This window comes from Phyllobates terribilis, unplaced genomic scaffold, assembly GCF_046119375.1.
Source record: "Phyllobates terribilis strain yellow unplaced genomic scaffold, ASM4611937v1 Scaffold_139__1_contigs__length_4784569, whole genome shotgun sequence".
Classification (NCBI taxonomy): Eukaryota; Metazoa; Chordata; class Amphibia; order Anura; family Dendrobatidae; genus Phyllobates; species Phyllobates terribilis.
In genome coordinates, this window is record NW_027362899.1 from 908,053 (window position 1) to 926,329 (window position 18,277).

The following is an 18,277-nucleotide window of genomic DNA, read 5'->3' on the forward strand; positions in this document are numbered from 1 at the left end:
AGATCTCGGCGAAGCTTGGAACAAATGTGGAAAGTGTTCTTCAAGAAGTTGTCAGGAGGCTTCCACCGTGAGTATGGACTAATGCGGCTCTATCCATCTTCTCTTTATTAAAGGGAACCTGTCACCTTGAAAAATGCTATGTACCTGCAGGTATAGGGTTAATCTGCAGATAAATATTGTTACAATGTTGCCCGGCCGCCTTATTGATAATGCAGGTACCGGGAGAAAATTAACTTCTTTCCTCCCTGCAGCTGCCGGCCTTCACTCATCGTTGTGCACGGAGCGTCTACAGTCTTGGATCACAGCACCGCTCACTATATCGAAGGTGACGGCTGTAAACCTGGCCCGGATTTTGATTGACAGCTTGCTCTGCACAGATGCGCTGCAGAACCACTTACAATCTGAGTGAAGGAGAGTAGTATGTTCACAGATAGAGAATATGGCTCATCCACGTGCGGATCTGCTCCACGTCCGATTACATATTTGTGGGAGAAACCCTAGTGGCAGCCTCATATTTCTGACATGGATCCTCTAGCACTATTTGTGAAACTGCGGCTCCCAGCATAACTTGATGAGAGACCGTCAGCCTGCTGGGATCTGTAGTTTCACAAGCTGCGGACCTCCGCTCACTCCAGCACTGGTCGGCATTTTCAGCACGTGAACGTACGCCATGCTTTCCGGAGACACAAGGGTGTAGATAACTTTATCAAACCCTTGGCTGTAAGTTTGCTGAACCCTAAGTGGATTCGATTGTTCCCACAGTTTCAGTTTTGGACCATTTAAGGGGAATTTACAGGGTTCTGGCCACTGACCAGGGGGATCAGTATCCCTGTATGTCTTTGTATATACTTGATAAAGACCTATAACAGGTCGAAACGTTATGTGATGGCAGAATAAACTTTGTCTTTTGGAATTCATCACCCCGGACTGAACGCGGTTTACTTACCTTTATACCCCTTAACAGGATGTCTTATTTTTGTGTTTTAGTCCCAAGATTGAAAAGGGCCGCCCTCTTAAAGCCCTGCTGTTTGACTCAACGTTTGATCACTACAGAGGCGTCGTAGCCAGCATCGCCCTGTGTGGAGGTGACGTGTGTAAAGGCAATAAATCGTGTCTGCCCACTCTGGCAAGTGCTATGAAGTCAATGAGGTTGGCATACTGACCCCAGAGGAAGTACCAGCTGAAAAACTAAGTTTTTTTTAATAATCTTATTAGCCTTTCCCTCTGTCTTCACCAATCAGCCCTCTGTATTGATGATCAGATCAAAGATCTAGACAGGGATTGTCTCACGCTGCATCTCCTTCCTGATTGTATCACTGAGAAGACAGAAGCTGCCCCATCCCATTCTCCAAGAAATGCAGAACCCAATGCATCTGCTGTCCGTGATCCGCTTATTGTCAGAGGACATCATTAGGGACTGCATTTTCTCATTGCTTAAGAAATTGTTGGGGGATCCTGCTAATCGCTGAATAATAAAACTGCAGCACCGCTCCATTTAAGGCAGTGTTTCCCAAACTCCAGTCCTCATGGCACCCAACAGGTCAGGTTTTCCCCCCAACAGGTCAGGTTTTCAGGATTTCCTCAGTATTACACATGTGATGAAAGTATCATCAAGGAATCAGGAATTCTCTCACCTGTGCAATACTATAGAAATCCTGAAGACATGACCTGTGGGGGGCCGTGGGGACTGGAGTTTGGGAAACACTGATTTTAAAGGGACTGTCAGCACAGAATGACTGTTGAAACCAAGTACAAGCGCTCCATGGATCACGGCGTGGGCCAATCATTTATATACACCTTCCAACCTGCTTGTTTTACCTCTGTCTCCTTCCTTCTCTGGTTCTATGAAGCCAGAGCTGTCAATCAAAGAAGAGGAGGGTGTGGATAGAGGGAAAACAAGCAGGTGGGAAGGTGTATATAAATGATTGGCCCCGAAGCACCGAGAGTTGGGACTTAGTTTGAACAGTCATTCTGTGCTGACAGTCCCTTTAGGTGGACGAGATCCAGATGCAGCTCATTTCACCGCGTAAGGTTGTTTACCCACTATGCGCTCTCCACGGCGTCTCCAGACTCTGTCTCGTCTGTCGCATGAGCTCAGTGTGAACCTGCTTTCATCTATGAAGAGCACAGGGCGCCAGTGGCGACTTTGCCAATCCTGGTGTTCTGTGGAAAATGCCAAGTGTCCTTCACGGTGTTGGGCTTTGAGCACCACCCCCATCTGTGGACGTCGGGCCCTCATACCACCCTCATGGAGTCTGTTTCAAACCGTTGGTGCAGACATGCACATTTGTGGCCTGCTGGAGGTCATTTTGAAGGACTCTGGCAGTGCTCCTCCTATTCCTCCTTGCACAAAGGCGGAGGTAGCGGTCCTGCTGCTGGGTTGTTGCCCTCCTACGGCCCCCTCCACGTCTCCTGGTGTACTGGCCTGTCTCCTGGTAGCGCCTCCAGCCTCTGGACACTATGCTGACAGATGCAGCAAACCTTCTTGCCACAGCTTGCATTGATGTGCCATGTTGGATGAGCTGCACTACCTGAGCAACTTCTGTGGGTTGTAGAGTCCGTCTCATGCTACCACGCGTGTGAAAGCACAACCAACATTCAAAAGTGACCAAAACATCAGCCAGAAAGCATTGGTACTGAGATGTGATCTGTGGTCCCCACCTGCAGAACCACTCCTTTATTGAGGGTGTCTTAATAATTGCCATTAATTTCCATCTATTGTGTATTCCATTTGCACAACAGCATGTGAAATTGATTGTCAATCAGTGTTGCTTCCTAAGTGGACACTTTGATTTCACAGAAGTTTGATTTACTTGGAGTTATATTCTGTTGTTTAAGTGCTCCCTTTATTTTTTTGAGCAGTTTACTTTTTTTCCCCACTGTATATAGAGAAGATGCACAGGGTGTTCTGTGTACCTATGTTCCCTGGAACTTGTAGGGTCTTATTTGTGGACCTAGGAAGGGGAAAATATTAAAAAATCCCCAAATCACCTCCCAAACCAGTGCCCTCTTATACTCATTGTTGTGTATCCCGCCATTATTCTGACATCCACATCAGGCAGGGGTGTCATGTGAGCACTACTTCTTCTGGCTTAGATGAAATATGAATGCTGCAACCAATCAGAAGCTGCAACACTCATGCGTTGCCCCCACCGGTTGTTAACCTCATGTAACCAGTGGGGTATGCAGCGCTGGTCTGGAGATATCAATTTCTTTTAGTTTTCTCACCTCCCTTGGCCCATCAATAGTTGGTGTCTAGTAGTGGATAACCCAATTAAAGGGTTATTTCCCTCTCAGATATATCCACCAAATAAGCCATAAATGGCTAATAGATGTTGGCTCCACCTCTGTAGCCCCCCGCAGCTATCGAGATAAGGCTGTATCTCTAGTTAATATGAACATAGAAGTGGCTGTGCATGATAGGCTTTCTCCATTCACTTCTATGGAGGTTCAGAATAATACAAAGGGTTGTAGATGTGTTAATAAAGACTACAATGGAAGTCTACTAACAATACATGGGCACTGATTCCCTGTGGGCACCTGAGATCAGCCACTGAAGCTGTAGGGGGCAGTGTTAGCTTATATATGCACATTTATATGGAGGGTGTTTGTACATATCCCTATGGACCTGTCCCACATCTATGGATTATTTTACATAAATGAACACTGTCCCATTGTGCAGCAAAGGTCTATACAATAAACTGTGTACACCGCTGTCTAATGAGGATAATAGAACTGTACTGGTTATTGTATCATTATGGGATCTAATTGATGGCTGTCGTAGCGCAGTGTTTTAATAATTAATTTACTACATCTTTTTACAGAAAACCACATTGGCAGCACGGCATATACAGTAAAATGTTACATGCATATCACATCAAGTGAAAAATCCCCATGGAAATGCCTCTACTAAAGCACGCTGCTATAAAAAACACTCTGTAAAGTAAGTCCACGCTGCAGCATGAATATAACGGGCCAACTAGAAAACAGGTTTGGCAAAAAAATGTATCCATCAGATAGATGTCAACTGTATACTTTTATAATATAGATCTGGACAGGGGTATATACAGCATAGACAGGATTGGGTTTATTAAGAATTGCATTCATACGACAACCCTACAAGGGAACCTGTCACGTGAAAGAAAGGCTATTAACCTGCAGATATGCAGTGAATCTGCAGGTTAATGGTCAAATGTATATAGAGGTCTCAAAAAGTCAGAAATCATAAAGGGATCTAATAATAAAATGTAACCTTTATTTATACAATGCTAAAAAGACATAAATATGATCTAGGACATAAACAAAAACTGCACCCAAAGCGTGAAAATATATGAAAGAAAAATATTATTTTTAAAACCAATTCAAATAGCTGTATGTGAACCTCTCTGATGACCCTCAAATGCTCCCATGAAGGGAGGAAAAAAAGCCCCATGTTTAGGAAGTTGGTGAAATGACGTTGAAGGGAAAGGATCTAGGCAGAGGTCCTGGACCCATGGATGAATGGCCTATGGAGTTTGAAGATCGGTTGATCACTGGGCTGGATAAATGTGCTACAGTTGTGGAATCTGTCGACTGGATTTGATGAACTTTCTTAAGGACTGTTGCTACTGGATACCTGTGTCTCTATTGTTTTATCTTGTCGTCTGGAGGAGCGAGGAATGTGAATACAAACTATACTGGTTGGCGATACGAAATCTGTGAGCCAACCAAAAGTTGGGAAACAGTGAGTATCGCCTGGTACAAAGGCAGTTGAACTACCGCCCCAGGAAGGGTATCTTGTGCACTGGGGGCAATGTATTTTGGCCATTTACCTAGAGTTATAGTAAAACCTTGGATGTAAGAGATAAACTATTGTTGCATCGTTAACTTGTCTAGGTGATTATTGCAACCCACAACCTCAGATCTTCACATACAGGATTAGAAAAACATTATTGTTTTCTTTCAAAAGCAATATCACATCTGTCCATAGATTGTGACTGGCATTGGACTTCAGCTCTACTGAAATAAATGGAGCTGAGCTGCAATACCACACAGAACCTGTAGACAGGTTGTGGTGCTGTTTTTAGACTAAAAAACACAAGTTTCTAATCATGGACAACACCTTTGAAGACTTAGGCTGCGTGCTCACCAGGGCTGTGGAGTCGGTAAGCCACAGTTGCGACTCCGACTCCTGGATTTTATCAGGTTCCGACTCCTTCATAAATGGCCAATTCGTAACAAAAAATTTACTGTTGTAAAATATTAACATCGTGCTTATTCAGTTTCTCACCATCATATAAGTAATCAGACCACTTAGAGCAAAAACTATATTTATTAGAATACAATTAGAATATAGCAAATAACTTTTATAAACTTTTCTAAACTTTTGTAAGTAAATATGCAATAAACACTGTTATGCAGTTAATAAGAAGAAATCTATAAATTTGTCCTCAGAAAAAGTATTGCCTCTGTCAGATCCTCCTTCATGGATGCCCTCAAATCTGATCTAATTATTTTGAGAGCTGAGAACAACCTCTCTACACTAACTTGGGTTGGTGGCAAAGCAGTAACCACTCGGGCAACATCTCTGACAATGTCAGGATACAGAGGAATCGCTTGTTGCACTGTTATTTTTGATGAACGGTCAAATTTCTCAATTTCTTTTAGTGCACATGAAAAATTCTGCTGAAATGCACTGGCTGTGTTCTTTGATGGGGATGACTCTTCTTCTATGCGGGAACGCTTTGCACGGTCCTTGTGATTCAAATATTTTTCGAAATTAAATTCTTCATCAGTTGATGATGAGGGTGAAGATGTGGCAGGACGACCAAGCTCTTCTTGTTCCTCCTGACTGTTCTGCAACCCTTTCATCCTTACTGCTATTTCAAACAGAGCTTCTTTTCCTTTAGTTAGCTGTTGATCATCTAGAAGAATCCGATGCATTGGGTCTACATAAACAGCTGCCAAAAGAATGGTATTTTGTAATAGTAGCTCCTCTCTCCGTTTCATTGATGTAGCAATGCCACTTGCAATTAACCCTCCTCTTTGGGACAGGCGAAACATCAGGTTCTTCCACTCCTTTAAGAAAATACCTGGAGTTAAGTCCTCTGCTTGTCATTTTTTAGTCACTGTAAATGGGTGCTCTAGCAATTTTTCCAGCTCAGTCACCTGATTCCACTGACTTTCATTTAGCGTCAGTTGAGGGTTAGCCATGTCTACAAGAAAGGTTTTCAGTTCAACCAAGCGCTGAATCATTAAGTAAGTACTGCCCCATCGTGTGGCTTGATCAATAATTGCCCCTTTTCCAGCACGTCTCTTCAAAATTGAGTCAACTTTAGGGGTTCTGGCAACAGTAGCCAATTTTCTCACCTTGCCAATCAGTGCAGCAGCATGTCCTTCTTGCAGACTGTCTCTTATAGCCAGCTGTAGCGTACGCACAACACAGCGCATGTGATGAATGAAAGAACGGATTGACACCGTTTCAACAAGATCATCTAAACTATCATGTTGCTGTTCATCTGAAGCAACTTCAGTTTGCTCCTCAGTTACAATACTGTGTTCCTCTATTTCAAACATTTCTGTGTCTGTGGACCCAGAATGTTCTTCTAGCTGCTGGTCACCATCATTACTCTCATTCATTAGCTTAATCGTACTTATCATATTTGAAGCATTGAACTTGCTCTTTTTTAAGTTCATAGTCTTGCAGAACCTTTTCCACCAAGACCTGGAGAAACTCACTGGTGTGATGCGCTTTGGTGTCTTTTACTGCCAATGTCTTGGTAACTATTTCATTTTTGTCACAAACAAATCGGACATTGATGGCAAAATAGTTCACTCTGTGACGTGTGCAGGCATCCATTTTAAGAAGCAGAAAGCGTCCCTTGAGAGTTTTTTTAAGTTCTTCCTTTTGTTTAAAAGCTTCTTCGATTACTAATTTTCTAATACTCTCTCTCTCCAGAGAAACACCAAGCTTGCGGGCAATTTCCCCATTCAGACACATAAAAGCTGGTCGTGAAAATAATGAAATAGGCACACTATCCTTTACAACAAGCTTTATGATCTGTTTTTTTAAATGTATCTACTGTCATTGTCACAGTAACTTTGTCACTGACAAAATATCTTGCAACTGATGGCTGCAAAGTTCTCTGCTCCTTTGTTTGGCTGGAAGAGCTGGGCACTGGTTCATTGGTTTGGATGCAGTCTTTCTCATCCACTGCTTTCAGTACTTCTGGATGAAAGCACTGTAAATGTCTCTTTAGATTAGAAGCTCTGGTAGGAGCATTTTTATCTTTGTCTGAATATGCACTGATCTTGGCTTCACAGCATTTGTTTTCGTCTGGATCATTTGTCATACACTGACAGACATAATGTTTTCTATCTTGAGTGATGGTGAAATGTTCAAATACAGCTGATTTAATGTGACGCTTCTTTGACATTCTCAGGTTTTTAATTCTGCGTTTCACAATCCAAATGACAATTGTTTTTCCTAAAAACAATTGTACAAAATTATTGCCAGGTCGTACAACTGATATAGTGGTCAGTAATACTGTTATTCCTCATGTACTCACAGTTAACTGATGCAAAGTTTGTTGAAAGGATTATACTTCTTACAGTCTTCCTCTTCTGAGTAGCAGCTGTGAGATGCTTGGAAGATGCACACCTAGTAAACATCTAGTCTAGAGGAGGAGCTTTACTACTAAGAATTTGCAACACATTTTCACTTTCAGTTTCATACATTGTAAGTAGGGGGGTTGTGGCAGCATGAGGTTAACCAAGTATAAGATTAGATAAGGGCAGTGGAGAACAGTGACACACAAGAAGTAAGAAATGTCTCTATCTCCAGCAGAACTGCTTATCACTGTTGTTCATAGTTTGATAGAACATATATATTTAAGTACCATTTATAAAATTCATATGAAAGTTCAATTATGAAATATTAATACATTTTTTTAAAGCTGGAGTCGGAGTCGGTACATTTCTACCGACTCCGACTCCAACCAAAACTAACTCTGACTCCACGACTCCGACTCCACAGCCCTGGATGTAACAGCAGAATAGTGAGTGCAGCTATGGAGGTAACTGGTAGATAGGACATGATGTAACAGCAGAATAGTGAGTGCAGCTCTGGAGGTGACTGGAGGATAAGACATGATGTAACAGCAGAATAGTGACTGCAGCTCTGGAGGCAACTGGAGGATAAGACACGATGTAACAACAGAATAGTGAGTGCATCTCTGTAGGTGAATGGAGGATAAGACAGGATGTAACAGTAGATAAAAGACTGCAGCTCTGGAGGTGACTGGAGGATAAGACACGATGTAACGGCAGAATAGTGACAGCAGCTCTGGAGGTGACTGGAGGATAAGACACGATGTAACAGCAGAATAGGGAGTGCATTTCTGGAGGGAATGGAGTATAAGACAGGATGTAACAGTAGATAAGACTGCAGCTCTGGAGGTGACTGGAGGATAAGACACGATGTAACGGCAGAATAGTGACAGCAGCTCTGGAGGTGACTGGAGGATAAGACACGATGAAACAGCAGAATAGTGAGTGCAGCTCTGGAGGTGACAGGAGGATAAGACACAATGTAACAGCAGATTAATGATTGCAGCTCTGGAGGTGACTGGAGGATAAGACCTGATGTAACAGCAGAATAGTGACAGCAGCTCTGGAGGTAACTGGAGTATAAGACACGATGTAACAGCCGAATAGTGAGTGCAGCTCTGGAGGTGACTGGAGGATAAGACCTGATGTAACAGCAGAATAGTGACAGCAGCTCTGGAGGTAACTGGAGTATAAGACACGATGTAACAGAATAGTCAGTGCAGCTCTGGAGGTGACTGGTAGATAGAACATGAGGTAACAGCAGAATAGTGAGTGCAGCTCTGGAGGTGACTGGAGGATAAGACACAATGTAACAGCAGAAAAGTGAATGCAGCTCTTGAGGTGACTGGAGGATAAGACATGAAGTAACAGCATAATAGTGAGTGCAGCTCTGGAGGTGACTGGAGGACAAGACACGATGTAACAGCAGAATAGTGACTGCAGCTCTGGAGGTGACTGGAGGATAAGACACCATGTAACAGCAGAACAGTGATTGCATCTCTGGAGGTGAATGGAGGATAAGACATGAAGTAACAGCATAATAGTGACTTCAGCTCTGGAGGTGACTGGAGGATAGGACATGATGTAACAACAGAATAGTGACAGCAGCTCTGGAGGTGATTGGAGGATAAGACATGATGTAACAGCAGAATAGTGACTTCAGCTCTGGAGGTGACTGGAGGATAACACACGATGTAGCAGCAGAATAGTGACTGCAGCTCTGGAGGTGACTGGAGGATAAGACAAGATGTAACAGCAGAATAGTGAGTGCATCTCTGGAGGTGAACGGAGGATAAGACCTGATGTAACAACAGAACAGTGACAGCAGCTCTGGAAGTGACTGGAGGATAAGACATGAAGTAACAGCATAATAGTGAGTGCAGCTCTGGAGTTGACTGGAGGATAAGATACGATGTAACAGCAGAATAGTGAGTGCAGCTCTGGAGGTGACTGGAGGATAGGACATGATGTAACAGCAGAATAGTGACTGCAGCTCTGGAGATGAGTGGAGGATAAGACATGAAGTAACAGCATAATAGTGAGTGCAGCTCTGGAGGTGACTGGAGGACAAGACACGATGTAACAGGAGAATAGTGACTGCAGCTCATGAGGTGACTGGAGGATAAGACATGATGTAACAGCAGAATAGTGACTGCAGCTCTGGAGGTGACTGGAGGACAAGACAAGATGTAACAGCAGAATAGTGAGTGCATCTCTGGAGGTGAACGGAGGATAAGACCTGATGTAACAACAGAATAGTGACAGCAGCTCTGGAGGTGACTGGAGGATAAGACCTAATGTAACATCAGAATAGTGACTGCAGCTCTGGAGGTGAGTGGAGGATAAGACATGATGTAACAGCAGAATAGTGAGTGCAGCTCTGGAGGTGGCTGGAGGATAAGACATGATTTAAAAGCAGAATAGTGAGTGCAGCTCTGGAGTTGACTGGAGGATAAGATACGATGTAACAGCAGAATAGTGAGTGCAGCTCTGGAGGTGACTGGAGGATAAGACATGATGTAACAGTGGAATAGTGATTGCAGCTCTGGAGGTGACAAGGGGATAAGACACGATGTAACAGCAGAATAATGATTGCAGCTCTGGAGGTGACAAGGGGATAAGACACGATCTAATAGCAGAATAATGATTGCAGCTCTGGAGGTGGCTGGAGGATAAGACCTGATGTAACAGCAGAATAGTGACTGCAGCTCTGGAGGTGACTGGAAGATAAGACATGATTTAACAGCAGAATGGTGAGTGCAGCTCTGTAGGTGACTGGAGGATAAGACATGATGTAACAGCAGAATGGTGAATTCAGCTCTGGAGGTAACTGGAGGATAAGACACGATGTAACAGTAGAAGAGTGAGTGCATCTCTGGAAGTGAATGGAGGATAAGACCTGATGTAACAGCAGAATAGTGACAGCAGCTCTGGAGGTGACTGGAGGATAAGACATGATGTAACAGCAGAATAGTGAGTGCAGCTCTGGAAGTGAGTGGAGGATAAGACCTGATGTAACAGCAGAATAGTGACTGCAGCTCTGGAGGTGGCTGGAGGATAAGACACGATGTAACAGCAGAATAGTGACTGCAGCTCTGGAGGTGACTGGAGGATAAGACACGATGTAACGGCAGACTAGTGACTGCAGCTCTGGAGGTGACTGGAGGATAAGACACGATGTAACAGCAGAATAGTGAGTGCAGCTCTGGAGGTGGCTGGAGGATAAGACATGATGTAACAGCAGAATAGTGAGTGCAGCTCTGGAGGTGGCTGGAGGATAAGACATGATGTTACAGCAGAACAGTGACTGCAGCTCTGGAGGTGACTGAAGGATAAGACATGAAGTAACAGCAGAATAGTGAGTGCAGCTCTGGAGTTGACTGGACGATAAGATACGATGTAACAGCAGAATAGAGAGTGCAGCTCTTGAGGTGATTGGAGGAATATAGATGATGTAACAGCAGAATAGTGACTGCAGCTCTGGAGGTGACTGGAGGATAAGACCTGATGTAACAGCAGAATAGTGACTGCAGCTCTGGAGGTGACAGGAAGATAAGACATGATGTAACAGCAGAATGGTGAATTCAGCTCTGGAGGTAACTGGAGGATAATACACGATGTAACAGTAGAATAGTGACTGTAGCTCTAGAGGTGGCTGGAGGATAATAGATGATGTAACAGCAGAATAGTGATTGCAGCTCTGGAGGTGACTGGAGGATAAGACATGATGTAACAGCAGAATAGTGAGTGCAGCTCTGGAGGTGACTGGAGGATAAGACATGATGTAACAGCAGAATAGTGACAGCAGCTCTGGAGGTAACTGGAGTATAAGATACGATGTAACAGCAGAATAGTGAATGCAGCTCTGGAGGTGACTGGAGCATAAGACACGATGTAACAGCAGAATAGTCAGTGCAGCTCTGGAGGTGACTGGTAGATAGGACATGAGGTAACAGCAGAATAGTGAGTTCAGCTCTGGAGGTGACTGGAGGATAAGACATGATGTAACAGCAGAATAGTGAGTGCAGTTCTTGAGGTGACTGGAGGATAAGACATGAAGTAGCAGCATACTAGTGAGTGCAGCTCTGGAGGTGACTGGAGGACAAGACACGATGTAACAGCAGAATAGTGACTGCAGCTCTGGAGGTGACTGGAGGATAAGACACCATGTAACAGCAGAACAGTGATTGCATCTCTGGAGGTGAATAGAGGATAAGACATGATGTAACAACAGAATAGTGACAGCAGCTCTGGAGGTGACTGGAGGATAAGACATGATGTAACAGCAGAATAGTGACTTCAGCTCTGGAGTTGACTGGAGGATAGGACATGATGTAACAGCAGAATAGTGACTGCAGCTCTGGAGATGAGTGGAGGATAAGACATGAAGTAACAGCATAATAGTGAGTGCAGCTCTGGAGGTGACTGGAGAACAAGACACGATGTAACAGGAGAATAGTGACTGCAGCTCATGAGGTGACTGGAGGATAAGACATGATGTAACAGCAGAATAGTGACTGCATCTCTTGAGGTGACTGGAGGATAGGACACGATGTAACAGCAGAATAGTGACCGCAGCTCTGGAAGGTGACTGGAGGATAAGACAAGATGTAACAGCAGAATAGTGACTGCATCTCTTGAGGTGACTGGAGGATAGGACACGATGTAGCAGCAGAATAGTGACTGCAGCTCTGGAGGTGACTGGAGGATAAGACAAGATGTAACAGCAGAATAGTGAGTGCATCTCTGGAGGTGAACGGAGGATAAGACCTGATGTAACAACAGAATAGTGACAGCAGCTCTGGAGGTGATTGGAGGATAAGACCTGATGTAACATCAGAATAGTGACTGCAGCTCTGGAGGTGAGTGGAAGATAAGACATGATGTAACAGCAGAATAGTGAGTGCAGCTCTGGAGGTGGCTGGAGGATAAGACATGATTTAAAAGCAGAATAGTGAGTGCAGCTCTGGAGTTGACTGGAGGACAAGATACGATGTAACAGCAGAATAGTGAGTGCAGCTCTGGAGGTGACTGGAGGATAAGACATGATGTAACAGTGGAATAGTGACTGCAGCTCTGGAGGTGGCTGGAGGATAAGACACGATGTAACAGCAGAATAGTGACTGCAGCTCTGGAGGTGACTGGAGGATAAGACACGATGTAACGGCAGAATAATGACTGCAGCTCTGGAGGTGACTGGAGGATAAGACATGATGTAACAGCAGAATAGTGAGTGCAGCTCTGGAGGTGGCTGGAGGATAGGACATGATGTAACAGCAGAATAGTGACTGCAGCTCTGGAGATGAGTGGAGGATAAGACATGAAGTAACAGCATAATAGTGAGTGCAGCTCTGGAGGTGACTGGAGGACAAGACCCGATGTAACAGGAGAATAGTGAGTGCAGCTCATGAGGTGACTGGAGGATAAGACATGATGTAACAGCAGAATAGTGACTGCAGCTCTGGAGGTGACTGGAGGATAAGACAAGATGTAACAGCAGAATAGTGAGTGCATCTCTGGAGGTGAACGGAGGATAAGACCTGATGTAACAACAGAATAGTGACAGCAGCTCTGGAGGTGACTGGAGGATAAGACCTAATGTAACATCAGAATAGTGACTGCAGCTCTGGAGGTGAGTGGAGGATAAGACATGATGTAACAGCAGAATAGTGAGTGCAGTTCTTGAGGTGACTGGAGGATAAGACATGAAGTAGCAGCATACTAGTGAGTGCAGCTCTGGAGGTGACTGGAGGACAAGACACGATGTAACAGCAGAATAGTGACTGCAGCTCTGGAGGTGACTGGAGGATAAGACACCATGTAACAGCAGAACAGTGATTGCATCTCTGGAGGTGAATAGAGGATAAGACATGATGTAACAACAGAATAGTGACAGCAGCTCTGGAGGTGACTGGAGGATAAGACATGATGTAACAGCAGAATAGTGACTTCAGCTCTGGAGTTGACTGGAGGATAGGACATGATGTAACAGCAGAATAGTGACTGCAGCTCTTGAGATGAGTGGAGGATAAGACATGAAGTAACAGCATAATAGTGAGTGCAGCTCTGGAGGTGACTGGAGAACAAGACACGATGTAACAGGAGAATAGTGACTGCAGCTCATGAGGTGACTGGAGGATAAGACATGATGTAACAGCAGAATAGTGACTGCATCTCTTGAGGTGACTGGAGGATAGGACACGATGTAACAGCAGAATAGTGACCGCAGCTCTGGAAGGTGACTGGAGGATAAGACAAGATGTAACAGCAGAATAGTGACTGCATCTCTTGAGGTGACTGGAGGATAGGACACGATGTAGCAGCAGAATAGTGACTGCAGCTCTGGAGGTGACTGGAGGATAAGACAAGATGTAACAGCAGAATAGTGAGTGCATCTCTGGAGGTGAACGGAGGATAAGACCTGATGTAACAACAGAATAGTGACAGCAGCTCTGGAGGTGACTGGAGGATAAGACCTGATGTAACATCAGAATAGTGACTGCAGCTCTGGAGGTGAGTGGAAGATAAGACATGATGTAACAGCAGAATAGTGAGTGCAGCTCTGGAGGTGGCTGGAGGATAAGACATGATTTAAAAGCAGAATAGTGAGTGCAGCTCTGGAGTTGACTGGAGGACAAGATACGATGTAACAGCAGAATAGTGAGTGCAGCTCTGGAGGTGACTGGAGGATAAGACATGATGTAACAGTGGAATAGTGACTGCAGCTCTGGAGGTGGCTGGAGGATAAGACACGATGTAACAGCAGAATAGTGACTGCAGCTCTGGAGGTGACTGGAGGATAAGACACGATGTAACGGCAGAATAATGACTGCAGCTCTGGAGGTGACTGGAGGATAAGACATGATGTAACAGCAGAATAGTGAGTGCAGCTCTGGAGGTGGCTGGAGGATAGGACATGATGTAACAGCAGAATAGTGACTGCAGCTCTGGAGATGAGTGGAGGATAAGACATGAAGTAACAGCATAATAGTGAGTGCAGCTCTGGAGGTGACTGGAGGACAAGACCCGATGTAACAGGAGAATAGTGAGTGCAGCTCATGAGGTGACTGGAGGATAAGACATGATGTAACAGCAGAATAGTGACTGCAGCTCTGGAGGTGACTGGAGGATAAGACAAGATGTAACAGCAGAATAGTGAGTGCATCTCTGGAGGTGAACGGAGGATAAGACCTGATGTAACAACAGAATAGTGACAGCAGCTCTGGAGGTGACTGGAGGATAAGACCTAATGTAACATCAGAATAGTGACTGCAGCTCTGGAGGTGAGTGGAGGATAAGACATGATGTAACAGCAGAATAGTGAGTGCAGCTCTGGAGGTGGCTGGAGGATAAGACATGATTTAAAAGCAGAATAGTGAGTGCAGCTCTGGAGTTGACTGGAGGATAAGATACGATGTAACAGCAGAATAGTGAGTGCAGCTCTGGAGGTGACTGGAGGATAAGACATGATGTAACAGTGGAATAGTGATTGCAGCTCTGGAGGTGACAAGGGGATAAGACACGATGTAACAGCAGAATAATGATTGCAGCTCTGGAGGTGACAAGGGGATAAGACACGATCTAACAGCAGAATAATGATTGCAGCTCTGGAGGTGACTGGAGGATAAGACCTGATGTAACAGCAGAATAGTGACTGCAGCTCTGGAGGTGACTGGAAGATAAGACATGATTTAACAGCAGAATGGTGAGTGCAGCTCTGTAGGTGACTGGAGGATAAGACATGATGTAACAGCAGAATGGTGAATTCAGCTCTGGAGGTAACTGGAGGATAAGACACGATGTAACAGTAGAAGAGTGAGTGCATCTCTGGAAGTGAATGGAGGATAAGACCTGATGTAACAGCAGAATAGTGACAGCAGCTCTGGAGGTGACTGGAGGATAAGACATGATGTAACAGCAGAATAGTGACTGCAGCTCTGGAGGTGACTGGAGGATAAGACATGATGTAACAGTGGAATAGTGATTGCAGCTCTGGAGGTGACAAGGGGATAAGACACGATGTAACAGCAGAATAGTGAGTGCAGCTCTGGAGGTGACTGGAGCATAAGACACGATGTAACAGCAGAATAGTCAGTGCAGCTCTGGAGGTGACTGGTAGATAGGACATGAGGTAACAGCAGAATAGTGAGTGCAGTTCTTGAGGTGACTGGAGGATAAGACACAATGTAACAGCAGAAAAGTGAGTGCAGCTCTTGAGGTGACTGGAGGATAAGACATGAAGTAGCAGCATAATAGTGAGTGCAGCTCTGGAGGTGACTGGAGGACAAGACACGATGTAACAGCAGAATAGTGACTGCAGCTCTGGAAGTGACTGGAGGATAAGACACCATGTAACAGCAGAACAGTGATTGCATCTCTGGAGGTGAATGGAGGATAAGAAACGATTTAACAACAGAATAGTGACAGCAGCTCTGGAGGTGACTGGAGGATAAGACATGATGTAACAGCAGAATAGTGACTGCAGCTCTGGAGATGAGTGGAGGATAAGACATGAAGTAACAGCATAATAGTGAGTGCAGCTCTGGAGGTGACTGGAGGACAAGACACGATGTAACAGCAGAATAGTGACTGCAGCTCATGAGGTGACTGGAGGATAAGACATGATGTAACAGCAGAATAGTGACTGCAGCTCTTGAGGTGACTGGAGGATAAGACACGATGTAACAGCAGAATAGTGACTGCAGATCTGGAGGTGACTGGAGGATAAGACAAGATGAAACAGCAGAATAGTGAGTGCATCTCTGGAGGTGAACGGAGGATAAGACCTGATGTAACAACAGAATAGAGACAGCAGCTCTGGAGGTGACTGGAGGATAAGACCTGATGTAACAGCAGAATTGTGACAGCAGCTCTGGAGGTGACTGGAAGATAAGACCTGATGTAACAGCAGAATAGTGACTGCAGCTCTGGAGGTGGCTGGAGGATAAGACACGATGTAACAGCAGAATGGTGAGTGCAGCTCTGTAGGTGACTGGAGGATAAGACATGATGTAACAGCAGAATGGTGAATTCAGCTCTGGAGGTAACTGGAGGATAAGACACGATGTAACAGTAGAATAGTGAGTGCATCTCTGGAGGTGAATGGAGGATAAGACCTGATGTAACAGCAGAATAGTGACTGCAGCTCTGGAGGTGGCTGGAGGATAAGACACCATGTAACAGCAGAATAGTGACTGCAGCTCTGGAGGTGACTGGAGGATAGGACACGATGTAACAGCAGAATAGTGAGTGCAGCTCTGGAGGTGACTGGAGGATAAGACATGATGTAACAGCAGAATAGTGACTGCAGCTCTGGAGATGAGTGGAGGATAAGACATGAAGTAACAGCATAATAGTGAGTGCAGCTCTGGAGGTGACTGGAGGACAAGACACGATGTAACACCAGAATAGTGACTGCAGCTCTGGAGGTGACTGGAAGATAAGACATGATTTAACAGAAGAATGGTGAGTGCAGCTCTGTAGGTGACTGGAGGATAAGACATGATGTAACAGCAGAATGGTGAATTCAGCTCTGGAGGTAACTGGAGGATAAGACACGATGTAACAGTAGAATAGTGAGTGCATCTCTGGAGGTGAATGGAGGATAAGACCTGATGTAACAGCAGAATAGTGACAGCAGCTCTGGAGGTGACTGGAGGATAAGACATGATGTAACAGCAGAATAGTGAGTGCAGCTCTGGAGGTGAGTGGAGGATAAGACCTGATATAACAGCAGAATAGTGACTGCAGCTCTGGAGGTGGCTGGAGGATAAGACACGATGTAACAGCAGAATAGTGACTGCAGCTCTGGAGGTGACTGGAGGATAAGACACGATGTAACGGCAGAATAGTGAGTGCAGCTCTGGACATGACTGGAGGATAAGATATGATGTAACAGCAGAATAGTGAGTGCAGCTCTGGAGGTGGCTGGAGGATAAGACATGATGTAACAGCAGAACAGTGTCTGCAGCTCTGGAGGTGACAGAAGGATAAGACATGAAATAACAGCAGAATAGTGAGTGCAGCCCTGGAGTTGACTGGACAATAAGATACGATGTAACAGCAGAATAGAGAGTGCAGCTCTTGAGGTGATTGGAGGAATAAAGATGATGTAACAGCAGAATAGTGACTGCAGCTCTGGAGGTGACAGGAGGATAAGTCACGATGTAACAGCAGAATAATGATTGCAGCTCTGGAGGTGACTGGAGGATAAGACCTGATGTAACAGCAGAATAGTGACTGCAGCTCTGGAGGTGACAGGAAGATAAGACACGATGTAACAGCAGAATGGTGAATTCAGCTCTGGAGGACAATACACGATGTAACAGTAGAATAGTGACTGTAGCTCTGGAGGTGGCTGGAGGATAATAGATGATGTAACAGCAGAATAGTGACTGCAGCTCTGGAGGTGACTGGAGGATAAGACATGATGTAACAGCAGAATAGTGAGTGCAGCTCTGGAGGTGACTGGAGGATAAGACATGATATAACAGCAGAATAGTGACAGCAGCTCTGGAGGTAACTGGAGTATAAGACACGATGTAACAGCAGAATAGTGAGTGCAGCTCTGGAGGTGACTGGAGGATAAGACACGATGTAACAGCAGAATAGTCAGTGCAGCTCTGGAGGTGACTGGTAGATAGGACATGAGGTAACAGCAGAATAGTGAATGCAGCTCTGGAGGTGACTG